Below are 17,789 nucleotides of genomic sequence, written 5' to 3'. Positions count from 1 at the left end.
AGTTTTACCTGTTTTTTTCAGAAAGGGTATTTTTTTTTGCAAGAAACAAATAATAAACTCAAACTTTTTATAATAAAAGTTAAATTGAAATATACTGCAAATCAAACATCGCAATAATGGTGCAACATATTTTGAAATTAGAAAAATAAAAAAAACAAAAAAAACTTTGTTTTAGCATGTTAAAAGTATTTAGGTTGGTAGATAATTAAATTTTACTGTATTGGTATAAGTTTTTTTTTTGCTGTTGTTTCTTGCTTTTTACAATTTTCGACTAAATACTTCTAAATTAAGTGGGATTGCTTAGATCGTATTTTAAACTAAACTTCGGAGGTTGGAATGCCCTCCCTACCTAAAATGTAATTGGAAAATCGATATTATAGCGAGATTTAAGAATGGTTAGCCGATAAAAGGTGAAAAACAAAACAAATAATCAATAAATAATTGTTACCAAAGGCAATAAATAAATGCTACTTTCTTTTACTTACATGAATGAGTTTATTTTATGTTTTAAAGTATTTTCAAGCGCTTTTCTTTATTTTTTAATATAAAATTTGGTGGGTGCGAAATATCTCCAGATTTTCTAGAATTCCCCGCTAGATTGCAAACGAAATCTCCAGATCTAACAGGAAAACCGCTAAATTGGACACACTAGTCACGTGACAGGAAGCGGTAATAAATAATTGTCCCTAAATAAAAAAAATGGCCTATCGGTACAAAGAAAACCACCTATTTATCATAGAAAAATTAAGTATAATATTAAAATTAAAAAGAAATATATAAAAACACACATGGATATAGTAAACATATTATACCAAAACGTGGAAGCCATCCGTCCAGTGGTTTTTTAGACTATTAATTGCGAACGAACCAAGAGTTACATTTATATATATATATATATATATATATATATATATATATATATATATATATATATATATATATATATATATAGATTAAATATATTTTATTACATATGATATATATCTATTTTATAAATATATATTATATGTATAATATATATATATATTATAAATATATATAGTATAATGTATATATATGATATATATTATATATCATATATATATATTATATACATATTATATAATATATATCATATATTTTCATAATATTTCTCGTTAATATTTTTCAGAGGTAAAGCAGCTAATGATGTTTTAACGAGGTTAATGCAAAAGTGTTTTATCACGAATTAAGGCAAGATATTTTATTTTTTTACATAAGCATTACTATGTGGCTACACATTCATGGGCATATTTCGGTCAGTCAATTACAAGAAACTTGAGACCTCTTCAAGGGACGTTGTTATAGGAAAGTTTACGTTGTTTACTATTACAGATTACGGACTAAATTTTGTATAAGGACGGTTCCAAGGTATTTGTAACTGGGTTACTGAATCATGTTCCTGAATGTGTAGTGACATTAATGTTTATGTAAAACAAATAATATATTCGTGTAAAAATAATGCCGTTTTTTGAGGTTCGATTTCATGTCAAAAATGACATACACACGCAAATATATATATATATATATATATATATATATATATATATATATACGGCCACATACATATATGTATACAGATACACGTTATATATATATATATATATATAGATAGATAGATAGATAGATATAAATTAAACTACACAGAATATTCCGCGTTTCAGCCACGCTGTGCAAGACAACGCCCTAAGTCATGCATTTAAATTTACTTAATTCTGGTTGAAAGAAAAGGGATTTGTTGGAGACTTTCTTGCTCTTCAAGTACCTGTTACTTGAATTCCATTGAGAACCTGTGGAGCATCCTCAATATATTTATTCTAATAAACGGCAATTTAACAGCAGATGTAGTCTCTTGAAGTTGCTGCAAACAACTTACCAGCCGCTAAACTTGAAAATCTGACATCAGATGTTGACAATAGGCTGTAAGACTTATTGAAAAGAAATGGTCATTTGTTGCAATAAATTTTAGGAGTTTCTTATTATTTTTGTTGATATATCTTTTATTCTTAAAATAATATGTTTTCTTTGTTCCTGTAAGAAATTAGCGAATTTGTTCTAAAATCTTTTCATATTATATTTTACATTATATAATAATAGTAAAATATTAAAGTAAATAATTGCAACTAGACTGACAGTCAAATTCCCATGTTTTGTTAACTTAGTGAACATTTTTCAACCAAAAACAATAGTTAAAAGTTAATAATATTGAATAGCATCTAAATCACCATAGGCCTTTTTACATTAAAATCAGAACTCTACATACCAATTAATAACTTGCATGTAATCTTTAAATGCAGTTGTATATTTGGTTATAAGCATACGTACACAGTTCATTATATATACATTTAGTTTTTTTTATATATATCTCAATTTTGCTATATAACTAAGTAGGTTGTCGCAGCCCTTGCAGTATAAATATGATTTAAGAATTATTTTGATCGATTTTCCTGAAAGTGATAATCCCTTCAATGGCGATTTCCTACATTTTCTGACCACTTTTTAAATTGAAATTTGTACGATGGTTTCTGTTCGTGTACCTGTATATTATTAATTAAATTTAATGTTTTACAAAACATTAAACTCAAACGAAAACAGATTCAAGAAGGCAAATTAGATTTCTTTCTTTTTCCCTAAAGATTTTGGTTGACTGTTTGAAATCGCGGCACTGACTATAAGGATGCCAAACTATAAGGATGCCAAACTATAAGGATGCCAAACTATAAGGATGCCAAACTATAAGGATGCCAAACTATAAGGATGCCAAACTTAATAAGAAAAGCAGTGGAAGAATTTAACGATAAGAAACTTTAAAGATTTTTTTATTTTTCGTTATTTTCAAATTTCTTCCAAATATTTACAAATTTCTTCCAAATATTTACAAACTTTTCGAAATTCAATCATTATATAATAAAGAGATTTTGTAACATTTTTTTTATCAAATTAACAAATTACCGTTTGATTTTTGTTTTTATGAAGAGCATTGTTTTTATTATTCATATTCCTTGGGTCTTTTTATTTTATTTTTAGTTTTAGTTTTTTTGTTTTTTTTTTGCTTAATTTTCACTGGCATTTTCACTGCTATATCGAGGAATGATTCTTGCGGGCAAATTTTTATATGACGTAAGGGTCGCTTTTGTTTTGTTGTTAAAAATAAAGCGTTAGCAAGAAAATTACTTCCTCTCAACACAAAGTGCTAAGCGGGACATAATAAATGTCAACAAAATAATCGATGATGAAATTAAAAGAGCAACAATAAACCAATTGTTTATCAATATTTTAAAAAGTGTTGAATAGATGTGGTGACTAGAGACAGGACATAGAAACAGTAGAAATGGCGTTAGTGGGGACTTTACGATAATGTAACAGCGTGAAAGGGTCTTGAAATGATTGCATGTAAGCGGGTAAATTTTTCTCCGTATCCAATAATATTGAGAATGACGGTTAGTAAAAGCATATTTTCTTATCGTAGGGGCAAACACGAAATTTAACTCATAAGCCTTTTATGAGTCACTCTGCGTAGAAACATGTTAAACCGGCATCTAAAGTAATTCATGAAAAGGATAAAAAGAGAGTGAAATGTTTGTACTTACGGAAACTAATCGGTGTGCGTGAAGGATAGCCCTCCTCCAAGCCGGGGCTAAAAGTTGTTTCTGTATTTGACAAAAGTAAAAATCCCATTGTATCGTAAAAACGCGAAATATTTTTTAAAACAATGAAACTTTAAAAAGAATAAATATAGCAAAAAATGTTTTTGAAAACAATGAAAATTTAAAAAGAATAAATATAGCAAAAAATGTTTTTGAAAACAATGAAAATTTAAAAAGAATGACTATAACACAAGTAAAACATCAAAATTACAAAATAAAAAAGAAAATATATAAAAAGAAATGATGTGACGAGATTGAAAGTAAAATATTTGTAAAACTCGAATCATTAACTTTCCATGCATTTAATGTGACTTGCGAAATTCAAAATATGGCGACAAGCAGTTTCCTATGTTAACATATTTTCTCAGTAAAAAGAACTTCATCCGGTCAAGACGATTTTTACAATAGCCCAAGTTAAAAAAAATAATAATTAAATTAATGTAAGGGATGAAACCTTTGTAGCTTAAAACATAATTGACCTGTCTTATATTATTTGACCAATCATCGAGAATTATTCCCATTTTTCTGTTTTTAGTCTGTATTAATATATTAAGTTTTTAGTCTGTATTACTATATTAAGTTTTTAGTCTGTATTAATATATTAAGTTTTTAGTCTGTATTTATATATTAAGTTTTTAGTCTGTATTTATACATTAAGTTTTTAGTCTGTATTAATATATTAAGTTTTTAGTCTGTATTACTATATTAAGTTTTTAGTCTGTATTAATATATTAAGTTTTTAGTCTGTATTTATATATTAAGTTTTTAGTCTGTATTTATACATTAAGTTTTTAGTCTGTATTAATATATTAAGTTTTTAGTCTGTATTACTATATTAAGTTTTTAGTCTGTATTAATATATTAAGTTTTTAGTCTGTATTTATATATTAAGTTTTTAGTCTGTATTAATATATTATGTTTTTAGTCTGTATAATATATATTAAGTTTTTAGTCTGTATTAATATATTAAGTTTTTAGTCTGTATTTATATATAAAGTTTAATGTCTGTATATTAAGTTTTTAGTCTGTATTAATATATTAAGTTTTTAATCTGTATTAATGTATTAATATAGTCTGTATTAAAATAAGTAGTTTTTAGTATGTATTAAAATATTAAATTTTGAGTCTGTACTAATATATTAAGATTTTCGTCCGTATAAATATATTAAGTTTTTAGTCTGTAAAAAAATATTAAGTTTTTAGTATATATTAAGATATCAAGTTTTTTATCTGTAATTAAATATTAAGTTTTTAGTCTTTATTAAAATATAAAGTTTTTAGCATGTACTAAAATATTAAGTTTTTAGTCTGTATTAATATATTAAGTATATGTCTGTATTTATATATTAAGTATATGGCTGTATTTATATATTAAATTTTTAGTCTGTATGAATATATTAAATTTTTAGTATCTATTAATATTTTAAGTTTTTAGTATGTATAAAAATATTATGTTTATAGTCTGTATTAATATATTAAGTTTTTTGTATGTCTTAAGACATTAGGTTTTTTGTATGTATTAAAATATTAAGTTTTTAGTCTGTATTAATATATTAAGTATATGTCTGTATTTATATATTAAATTTTTAGTCTGTATTTATATATTAAGTTTTTAGTCTGTATTAATATATTAAGTTTTTAGTCTGCATTAATATATTAAGCTTTTAGTCTGTATTAATATATTAAGTTTTTAGTCTGTATTAATATTTTAAGTTTTTAGTCTGTATTTATATATTAAGTTTTTAGTCTGTATTTATATATTAAGTTTTTAGTCTGTATTTATATATTAAGTTTTTAGTCTGTATTTATATATTAAGTTTTTAGTCTGTATTAATATATTAAGTTTTTAGTCTGTATTTATATATTAAGTTTTTAGTCTGTATTTATATATTAAGTTTTTAGTCTGTATTTATATATTAAGTTTTTAGTCTGTATTTATATATTAAGTTTTTAGTCTGTATTAATATATTAAGTTTTAATCTGTATTTATATATTAAGTTTTTAGTCTGTATTTATATATTAAGTTTTTAGTCTGTATTAATATATTAAGTTTTTAGTCTGTATTAATATATTAAGTTTTTAGTCTGTATTTATATATAAAGTTTAATGTCTGTATATTAAGTTCTTAGTCTGTATTAATATATTAAGTTTTTAATCTGTATTAATGTATTAATATAGTCTGTATTAAAATAAGTAGTTTTTAGTATGTATTAAAATATTAAATTTTGAGTCTGTACTAATATATTAAGATTTTCGTCCGTATAAATATATTAAGTTTTTAGTCTGTAAAAAAATATTAAGTTTTTAGTATATATTAAGATATCAAGTTTTTTATCTGTAATTAAATATTAAGTTTTTAGTCTTTATTAAAATATAAAGTTTTTATCATGTAATAAAATATTAAGTTTTTAGTCTGTATTAATATATTAAGTATATGTCTGTATTTATATATTAAGTATATGTCTGTATTTATATATTAAATTTTTAGTCTGTATTAATATATTAAATTTTTAGTATCTATTAATATTTTAAGTTTTTAGTATGTATAAAAATATTATGTTTTTAGTCTGTATTAATATATTAAGTTTTTTGTATGTATTAAAGCATTAAGTTTTTTGTATGTATTAAAATATTAAGTTTTTAGTCTGTATTAATATAGTAAGTATATGTCTGTATTTATATATTAAATTTTTAGTCTGTATTTATATATTAAGTTTTTAGTCTGTATTAATATATTAAGTTTTTAGTCTGCATTAATATATTAAGCTTTTAGTCTGTATTAATATATTAAGTTTTTAGTCTGTATGTATGTTTTAAGTTTTTAGTCTGTATTTATATATTAAGTTTTTAGTCTGTATTTATATATTAAGTTTTTAGTCTGTATTTATATATTAAGTTTTTAGTCTGTATTTATATATTAAGTTTTTAGTCTGTATAAATATATTAAGTTTTTAGTCTGTATTAATATATTAAGTTTTTAGTCTGTATTAATGTTTTAAGTTTTTAGTCTGTATTTATATATTAAGTTTTTAGTCTGTATTTATATATTAAGTTTTTTGTCTGTATTTATATATTAAGTTTTTAGTCTGTATTAATATATTAAGTTTTTAGTCTGTATTAATATATTAAGTTTTTAGTCTGTATTTATATATTAAGTTTTTAGTCTGTATTTATATATTAAGTTTTTAGTCTGTATAAATATATTAAGTTTTTAGTCTGTATTAATATATTAAGTTTTTAGTCTGTATTTATATATTAAGTTTTTAGTCTGTATTAATATATTAAGTTTTTAGTCTGTATTTATATATAAAGTTTTATGTCTGTATATTACGTTCTTAGTCTGTATTAATATATTAAGTTTTTAATCTGTATTAATGTATTAATATAGTCTGTATTAAAATAAGTAGTTTTTAGTATGTATTAAAATATTAAATTTTGAGTCTGTACTAATATATTAAGTTTTTCGTCCGTATAAATATATTAAGTTTTTAGTCTGTAAAAAAATATTAAGTTTTTAGTATATATTAAGATATCAAGTTTTTTATCTGTAATTAAGTATTAAGTTTTTAGTCTTTATTAAAATATAAAGTTTTTAGCATGTACTAAAATATTAAGTTTTTAGTCTGTATTTATATATTAAGTATATATCTGTATTTATATATTAAATTTTTAGTCTGTATTAATATATTAAATTTTTAGTATCTATTAATATTTTAAGTTTTAAGTATGTATAAAAATATTATGTTTTTAGTCTGTATTAATATATTAAGTTTTTGGATGTATTAAAATATTAAGTTTTTAGTCTGTATTAAAATATTAAGTTTTTAGTCTGTATTAATATATTAAGTATATGTCTGTATTTATATATTAATTTTTTAGTCTGTATTAATATATTAAGTTTTTAGTCTGTATTAATATATTAAGTTTTTAGTCTGCATTAATATATTAAGCTTTTAGTCTGTATTTATATATTAAGTTTTTAGTCTGTATGAATATTTTAAGTTTTTGGTATGTACAAAATTATTATGTTTTTTGTCTGTATAAATATATTAAGTTTTTAGTTTGTATTAAAATATTTAGTTTTTTGTATGTATTAATATATCAATTTTTTGTATATATCTTAATATATTCCGTTGTTACTCCGTATTAATATATTAAGTTTTTAGTAGGTATTAATATATTAAAATTTTCGTCTTCATAAATATATTAAGTTTTTAATCTGTATTGATATATAAAGTTTTTTGTATTTATTAAAATATTAAGTTCTTTGTATGTATAAATATATTAAGTGTTTATTCTTTATTAATATATTAAGTTTTTAGTATGTAATAAAATATTAAGTTTTTTATCCGTATAATATATTAATTTCTTTGTAGTTTTTAAAATATTATGTTTTTAGTATGTAATAGTATTTTAAGATTTTAGTATATATAAAAAATATTATGTTTTTAGTCTGTGTTAATATATAAAGCTTTTGTATGTATTAAAATATAAAGTTTTTAGCATGCATTAATATATCAATTAATTTGTATGTATTAATATATTCAGTTGATACTCTGTATTAATATATTAAGTTTTCAGTATGTATTAATATAATAATTTTTTGTCTGTATAAATATATTTAGTTTTTGCATGTATTAATATATTCAGTTTTTGTCTGTATAAAAATATTAAATGTTTAGTCTGTATTCATATATTTAGTTTTTAGTCTCTAATTAAATATTACATTTTTCGCCTGTATTAAAATATTTTTTGTCTGTATTAAGATATTTAGTTTTTAGTCTGTATTAATATATTTAGTTTTTAGTCTGTATTAATATATTAAGTTTTTAGTCTGTATTTATATATTCAGTTTTTAGCCTTTATTAATATATTAAGTTTTTAGTCCGTATTAAAATATTAAGTGTTTTGTCAGTATCCATATATTAATTTGTAGTCTGTAAAAATATAGTCAGTTTTTAGTCTATATTAATATGTAAAATTTTTAGTCTGTATTAAAATATTAAGTTTGAAGTCCGTATTAATATATTAAGTTTTAAGTCCGTATAAATATATTAAGTTTTTAGTCTGTATTAAAATATTATGGTTTTAGTCTGTATTAAAATATTAAGTTTTTAGTCTGTATTAAAATATTAAGTTTTTAGTCTGTATTTAAATATTAAGTTTTTAATCTGTATTAATATATTAAGTTTTTAGTCTGTATTTATATATGAAGTTTTTAGTCTGTATTGAAATATTAAGTTTTTAGTCTGTATTTATATATTAAGTTTTTAGTCTGTATTTATATATTAAATCTTTAGTCTGTATTTATATATTACGTTTTTAGTCTGTATTAATATATTTAGTTTCTAGTCTGTATTTATATATAAAGTTTTTAGTCTGTATTTATATATTAAGTTTTTAGTCTGTATTGAAATATTAAGTTTTTAGTCTGTATTAATATATTAAGTTTTTAGTCTGTATTAAAATATAAAGTTTTTAGTCTGTATTAATATATTAAGTTTTTAGTCTGTATTAATATATTAAGTTTTTAGTCTGTATTTATATATTAAGCTTTTAGTCTGTATTAATATATTAAGTTTTTAGTCTGTATTTATATATTAAGTTTTTAGTCTGTATTAAAATATAAAGTTTTTAGTCTGTATTAAAATATAAAGTTTTTAGTCTGTATTTATATATTAAGTTTTTAGTCTGTATTTATATATTAAGTTTTTAGTCTGTATTGAAATATTAAGTTTTTAGTCTGTATTCATATATTAAGTTTTTAGTCTGTATTAAAATATAAAGTTTTTAGTCTGTATTAATATATTAAGTTTTTAGTCTGTATTAATATATTAAGTTTTTAGTCTGTATTTATATATTAAGCTTTTAGTCTGTATTAATATATTAAGTTTTTAGTCTGTATTTATATATTAAGTTTTTAGTCTGTATTAAAATATAAAGTTTTTAGTCTGTATTAAAATATAAAGTTTTTAGTCTGTATTTATATATTAAGTTTTTAGTCTGTATTTATATATTAAGTTTTTAGTCTGTATTAAAATATTAAGTTTTTAGTCTGTATTAAAATATTAAGTTTTTAGTCTGTATTTATATATTAAGCTTTTAGTCTGTATTAATATATTAAGTTTTTAGTCTGTATTAATATATTAAGTTTTTAGTCTGTATTAATATATTAAGTTTTTAGTCTGGATTTATATATTAAGTTTTTAGTCTGTATTAATATATTAAGTTTTTAGTCTGGATTTATATATTAAGTTTTTAGTCTGTATTTATATATAAAGTTTTTAGTCTGTATTAAAATATTAATGTTTTAGTCTGTATTAATATATTAAGTTTTTAGTCTGTAGTAAAATGTAAAGTTTTTAGTCCGTATTTATATATTAGGTTTTTAGTCTGTATTTATATATTAAGTTTTTAGTCTGTATTAATATATTAATGTTTTAGTCTGTATTAAAATATTAAGTTTTTAGTCTGTAGTAAAATATAAAGTTTTTAGTCTGTATTTATATATTAAGTTTTTAGTCTGTATTAATATATTAATGTTTTAGTCTGTATTAATATATTAAGCTTTTAGTCTGTATTAATATATTAAGTTTTTAGTCTGGATTTATATATTAAGTTTTTAGTCTGTATTAATATATTAAGTTTTTAGTCTGCATTAATATATTAAGCTTTTAGTCTGTATTAATATATTAAGTTTTTAGTCTGTATTAATATTTTAAGTTTTTAGTCTGTATTTATATATTAAGTTTTTAGTCTGTATTTATATATTAAGTTTTTAGTCTGTATTTATATATTAAGTTTTTAGTCTGTATTTATATATTAAGTTTTTAGTCTGTATTTATATATTAAGTTTTTAGTCTGTATTAATATATTAAGTTTTTAGTCTGTATTTATATATTAAGTTTTTAGTCTGTATTTATATATTAAGTTTTTAGTCTGTATTTATATATTAAGTTTTTAGTCTGTATTTATATATTAAGTTTTTAGTCTGTATTAATATATTAAGTTTTAATCTGTATTTATATATTAAGTTTTTAGTCTGTATTTATATATTAAGTTTTTAGTCTGTATTAATATATTAAGTTTTTAGTCTGTATTAATATATTAAGTTTTTAGTCTGTATTTATATATAAAGTTTAATGTCTGTATATTAAGTTCTTAGTCTGTATTAATATATTAAGTTTTTAATCTGTATTAATGTATTAATATAGTCTGTATTAAAATAAGTAGTTTTTAGTATGTATTAAAATATTAAATTTTGAGTCTGTACTAATATATTAAGATTTTCGTCCGTATAAATATATTAAGTTTTTAGTCTGTAAAAAAATATTAAGTTTTTAGTATATATTAAGATATCAAGTTTTTTATCTGTAATTAAATATTAAGTTTTTAGTCTTTATTAAAATATAAAGTTTTTAGCATGTAATAAAATATTAAGTTTTTAGTCTGTATTAATATATTAAGTATATGTCTGTATTTATATATTAAGTATATGTCTGTATTTATATATTAAATTTTTAGTCTGTATGAATATATTAAATTTTTAGTATCTATTAATATTTTAAGTTTTTAGTATGTATAAAAATATTATGTTTTTAGTCTGTATTAATATATTAAGTTTTTTGTATGTATTAAAACATTAAGTTTTTTGTATGTATTAAAATATTAAGTTTTTAGTCTGTATTAATATAGTAAGTATATGTCTGTATTTATATATTAAATTTTTAGTCTGTATTTATATATTAAGTTTTTAGTCTGTATTAATATATTAAGTTTTTAGTCTGCATTAATATATTAAGCTTTTAGTCTGTATTAATATATTAAGTTTTTAGTCTGTATGTATGTTTTAAGTTTTTAGTCTGTATTTATATATTAAGTTTTTAGTCTGTATTTATATATTAAGTTTTTAGTCTGTATTTATATATTAAGTTTTTAGTCTGTATTTATATATTAAGTTTTTAGTCTGTATAAATATATTAAGTTTTTAGTCTGTATTAATATATTAAGTTTTTAGTCTGTATTAATGTTTTAAGTTTTTAGTCTGTATTTATATATTAAGTTTTTAGTCTGTATTTATATATTAAGTTTTTAGTCTGTATTTATATATTAAGTTTTTAGTCTGTATTAATATATTAAGTTTTTAGTCTGTATTAATATATTAAGTTTTTAGTCTGTATTTATATATTAAGTTTTTAGTCTGTATTTATATATTAAGTTTTTAGTCTGTATAAATATATTAAGTTTTTAGTCTGTATTAATATATTAAGTTTTTAGTCTGTATTTATATATTAAGTTTTTAGTCTGTATTAATATATTAAGTTTTTAGTCTGTATTTATATATAAAGTTTTATGTCTGTATATTACGTTCTTAGTCTGTATTAATATATTAAGTTTTTAATCTGTATTAATGTATTAATATAGTCTGTATTAAAATAAGTAGTTTTTAGTATGTATTAAAATATTAAATTTTGAGTCTGTACTAATATATTAAGTTTTTCGTCCGTATAAATATATTAAGTTTTTAGTCTGTAAAAAAATATTAAGTTTTTAGTATATATTAAGATATCAAGTTTTTTATCTGTAATTAAGTATTAAGTTCTTAGTCTTTATTAAAATATAAAGTTTTTAGCATGTACTAAAATATTAAGTTTTTAGTCTGTATTTATATATTAAGTATATATCTGTATTTATATATTAAATTTTTAGTCTGTATTAATATATTAAATTTTTAGTATCTATTAATATTTTAAGTTTTAAGTATGTATAAAAATATTATGTTTTTAGTCTGTATTAATATATTAAGTTTTTGGATGTATTAAAATATTAAGTTTTTAGTCTGTATTAAAATATTAAGTTTTTAGTCTGTATTAATATAGTAAGTATATGTCTGTATTTATATATTAATTTTTTAGTCTGTATTAATATATTAAGTTTTTAGTCTGTATTAATATATTAAGTTTTAAGTCTGCATTAATATATTAAGCTTTTAGTCTGTATTTATATATTAAGTTTTTTGTCTGTATGAATATTTTAAGTTTTTGGTATGTACAAAATTATTATGTTTTTAGTCTGTATAAATATATTAAGTTTTTAGTTTGTATTAAAATATTTAGTTTTTTGTATGTATTAATATATCAATTTTTTGTATATATCTTAATATATTCCGTTGTTACTCCGTATTAATATATTAAGTTTTTAGTAGGTATTAATATATTAAAATTTTCGTCTTCATAAATATATTAAGTTTTTAATCTGTATTGATATATAAAGTTTTTTGTATTTATTAAAATATTAAGTTCTTTGTATGTATAAATATATTAAGTGTTTATTCTTTATTAATATATTAAGTTTTTAGTATGTAATAAAATATTAAGTTTTTTATCCGTATAATATATTAATTTCTTTGTAGTTTTTAAAATATTATGTTTTTAGTATGTAATAGTATTTTAAGATTTTAGTATATATAAAAAATATTATGTTTTTAGTCTGTGTTAATATATAAAGTTTTTGTATGTATTAAAATATAAAGTTTTTTGCATGCATTAATATATCAATTAATTTGTATGTATTAATATATTCAGTTGATACTCTGTATTAATATATTAAGTTTTCAGTATGTATTAATATAATAATTTTTTGTCTGTATAAATATATTTAGTTTTTGCATGTATTAATATATTCAGTTTTTGTCTGTATAAAAATATTAAATGTTTAGTCTGTATTCATATATTTAGTTTTTAGTCTCTAATTAAATATTACATTTTTCGCCTGTATTAAAATATTTTTTGTCTGTATTAAGATATTTAGTTTTTAGTCTGTATTAAGATATTTAGTTTTTAGTCTGTATTAATATATTAAGTTTTTAGTCTGTATTTATATATTCAGTTTTTAGCCTTTATTAATATATTAAGTTTTTAGTCCGTATTAAAATATTAAGTGTTTTGTCAGTATCCATATATTAATTTGTAGTCTGTAAAAATATAGTCAGTTTTTAGTCTATATTAATATGTAAAATTTTTAGTCTGTATTAAAATATTAAGTTTGAAGTCCGTATTAATATATTAAGTTTTAAGTCCGTATAAATATATTAAGTTTTTAGTCTGTATTAAAATATTATGGTTTTAGTCTGTATTAAAATATTAAGTTTTTAGTCTGTATTAAAATATTAAGTTTTTAGTCTGTATTTAAATATTAAGTTTTTAATCTGTATTAATATATTAAGTTTTTAGTCTGTATTTATATATGAAGTTTTTAGTCTGTATTGAAATATTAAGTTTTTAGTCTGTATTTATATATTAAGTTTTTAGTCTGTATTTATATATTAAATCTTTAGTCTGTATTTATATATTACGTTTTTAGTCTGTATTAATATATTTAGTTTCTAGTCTGTATTTATATATAAAGTTTTTAGTCTGTATTTATATATTAAGTTTTTAGTCTGTATTGAAATATTAAGTTTTTAGTCTGTATTAATATATTAAGTTTTTAGTCTGTATTAATATATTAAGTTTTTAGTCTGTATTTATATATTAAGCTTTTAGTCTGTATTAATATATTAAGTTTTTAGTCTGTATTTATATATTAAGTTTTTAGTCTGTATTAAAATATAAAGTTTTTAGTCTGTATTAAAATATAAAGTTTTTAGTCTGTATTTATATATAAAGTTTTTAGTCTGTTATTATATATTAAGTTTTTAGTCTGTATTGAAATATTAAGTTTTTAGTCTGTATTAATATATTAAGTTTTTAGTCTGTATTAAAATATAAAGTTTTTAGTCTGTATTAATATATTAAGTTTTTAGTCTGTATTAATATATTAAGTTTTTAGTCTGTATGTATATATTAAGCTTTTAGTCTGTATTAATATATTAAGTTTTTAGTCTGTATTTATATATTAAGTTTTTAGTCTGTATTAAAATATAAAGTTTTTAGTCTGTATTAAAATATAAAGTTTTTAGTCTGTATTTATATATTAAGTTTTTAGTCTGTATTTATATATTAAGTTTTTAGTCTGTATTAAAATATTAAGTTTTTAGTCTGTATTAAAATATTAAGTTTTTAGTCTGTATTTATATATTAAGCTTTTAGTCTGTATTAATATATTAAGTTTTTAGTCTGTATTAATATATTAAGTTTTTAGTCTGTATTAATATATTAAGTTTTTAGTCTGGATTTATATATTAAGTTTTTAGTCTGTATTAATATATAAAGTTTTTAGTCTGGATTTATATATTAAGTTTTTAGTCTGTATTTATATATAAAGTTTTTAGTCTGTATTAAAATATTAATGTTTTAGTCTGTATTAATATATTAAGTTTTTAGTCTGTAGTAAAATGTAAAGTTTTTAGTCTGTATTTATATATTAGGTTTTTAATCTGTATTTATATATTAAGTTTTTAGTCTGTATTAATATATTAATGTTTTAGTCTGTATTAAAATATTAAGTTTTTAGTCTGTAGTAAAATATAAAGTTTTTAGTCTGTATTTATATATTAAGTTTTTAGTCTGTATTAATATATTAATGTTTTAGTCTGTATTAATATATTAAGTTTTTAGTCTGGATTAATATATTAAGTTTTTAGTCTGGATTTATATATTAAGTTTTTAGTCAGTATTAATATATTAAGTTTTTAGTCTGTATTTATATATTAAATTTTTAGTCTGTATTTATATATTTAGTTTTTAGTCTGTATTAAAATATTAATGTTTTAGTCTGTATTAATATATTAAGTTTTTAGTCTGTAGTAAAATATAAAGTTTTTAGTCTGTATTAATATATTAAGTTTTTAGTCTGTATTTATATATTAAGCTTTTAGTCTGTATTAATATATTAAGTTTTTAGTCTGTATTTATATATGAAGTTTTTAGTCTGTATTAAAATATAAAGTTTTTAGTCTGTATTAAAATATAAAGTTTTTAGTCTGTATTTATATATTAAGTTTTTAGTCTGTATTTATATATTAAGTTTTTAGTCTGTATTAAAATATTAAGTTTTTAGTCTGTATTAAAATATTAAGTTTTTAGTCTGTATTTATATATTAAGCTTTTAGTCTGTATTAATATATTAAGTTTTTAGTCTGTATTAATATATTAAGTTTTTAGTCTGTATTAATATATTAAGTTTTTAGTCTGGATTTATATATTAAGTTTTTAGTCTGTATTAATATATTAAGTTTTTAGTCTGGATTTATATATTAAGTTTTTAGTCTGTATTTATATATAAAGTTTTTAGTCTGTATTAAAATATTAATGTTTTAGTCTGTATTAATATATTAAGTTTTTAGTCTGTAGTAAAATGTAAAGTTTTTAGTCTGTATTTATATATTAGGTTTTTAGTCTGTATTTATATATTAAGTTTTTAGTCTGTATTAATATATTAATGTTTTAGTCTGTATTAAAATATTAAGTTTTTAGTCTGTAGTAAAATATAAAGTTTTTAGTCTGTATTTATATATTAAGTTTTTAGTCTGTATTAATATATTAATGTTTTAGTCTGTATTAATATATTAAGTTTTTAGTCTGGATTAATATATTAAGTTTTTAGTCTGGATTTATATATTAAGTTTTTAGTCAGTATTAATATATTAAGTTTTTAGTCTGTATTTATATATTAAATTTTTAGTCTGTATTTATATATTTAGTTTTTAGTCTGTATTAAAATATTAATGTTTTAGTCTGTATTAATATATTAAGTTTTTAGTCTGTAGTAAAATATAAAGTTTTTAATCTGTATTTATATATTAAGTTTTTTGTCTGTATTTATATATTAAGTTTTTAGTCTGTATTAAAATAAAAAGTTTTTCGTCTGTATTAAAATATTAAGTGTTTTTTCTCTGTATTCATATATTAATTTGTAGTCTGTAATAATATACTCAGGTTTTAGTCTTTATTAATATGTAAATTTTTAGTCTGTATTAAAATATTAAGTTTTTAGCATGTATTGAAATATTAAGTTTTTAGTCTGTATTTGAATATTCAGTTTGCATCTGTATTAATAGATTCAGTTTTTAGTCTGTAATAAAATATGAAGTTTTTAGTCTGTGTGATAATATTAAGTATTTAGCATGTATTAAAATATTAAGTTTTTAATCTGTATTAAAATATTAAGTTTTTAGTCAGTAATTAAATATTAGAATATTTAGCTTTTGCATGTATTAATATATTAAGTTATTAGTCTGTATTAATATATTAAGTTTTTAGTCTGTATTTATATATTAAGTTTTTCGTATGTATTAAAATATTAAGTTTTTAGTATCCATGAAAATATTCAGTTTTTAATATGTATTACAATATTAAGTTTTTAGTATGTATTAATGTTTTAAGTTTTTTTGTCTGCATTAAAATATTAAGTTTTTAGTCTGTATTAATATATTAAGTTTTTCGTATGTATTACAATATTAAGTTTTTCGTATGTATTACAATATTAAGTTTTTCGTATGTATTACAATATTAAGTTTTTAGTCTGTATTAAAATATTAAGTTTTTTGCATGTATTAAAATATTAATGTTTTGTCTGTATTAATATATTAAGTTTGTAGTATGTATTACAATATTTAGTTTTTAGTCTGTATTAAAATATTAAGTTGTTTGTATGTAATAATATATTAAGTTTTTAGTCTCTATTAAATATTAATTTTTTGTACGTATTAATATATTCATTTTTTGTCTGTATTAATATATTAAGTTTTTAGTATGTATTACAATATTAAGTTTTTAGTATGCATTACAATATTAAGTTTTTAGTATGCATTACAATATTAAGTTTTTAGTATGCATTACAATATTAAGTTTTTAGTATGTATTACAATATTAAGTTTTTTGTATATATTTATATGTTTAGTTTTTTGTATCTATTAATATGTTTTTTGTATGTATTAAAATATTAAGTTTTTAGTCTATATGAAAATATTAAGTATTTTTTCGTTAGTAATAGCATTTTTTTTTTCGAACTGTAGATCCAAATTTCATGAAGATAATTGTTAAAATAATAAACAATCATATATTAATTTCTTTTCTTTTTCAACTTTTAAAATTTACAATAAAAAATAAATGAAATAATATTGTTAAATACGGACACAATGCTGCTGAAGAGTGTTTATATTGGCTAGGAATTAGTTTCATA

The 17,789-nt window shown here is 18.9% G+C and overlaps 1 long non-coding RNA gene across 2 annotated transcripts in view; it reads right to left on the bottom strand.

Moving 5' to 3' along the window:
* The window catches only part of LOC145268758 (uncharacterized), a 467,671-nt gene that overhangs the window by 5,574 nt on the left and 444,308 nt on the right, over positions 1 to 17,789 (bottom strand). The window contains exon 4 of one of the 2 annotated variants that reach the window (XR_013864921.1): positions 3,609 to 3,668. This is a non-coding gene — a long non-coding RNA (uncharacterized LOC145268758). Of the gene's footprint in view, positions 1 to 1,684; positions 3,669 to 17,789 lie in introns of those variants that run through there. The other variant, XR_013864920.1, reaches the window with a different exon arrangement.

This window comes from Euprymna scolopes, chromosome 44 (assembly GCF_053919585.1).
Source record: "Euprymna scolopes isolate OS-2025 chromosome 44, ASM5391958v1, whole genome shotgun sequence".
Taxonomy (NCBI): domain Eukaryota; kingdom Metazoa; phylum Mollusca; class Cephalopoda; order Sepiida; family Sepiolidae; genus Euprymna; species Euprymna scolopes.
Note: the sequence above shows the minus strand (reverse complement) of the source record. Positions and strands in the feature narration are given on the sequence as shown.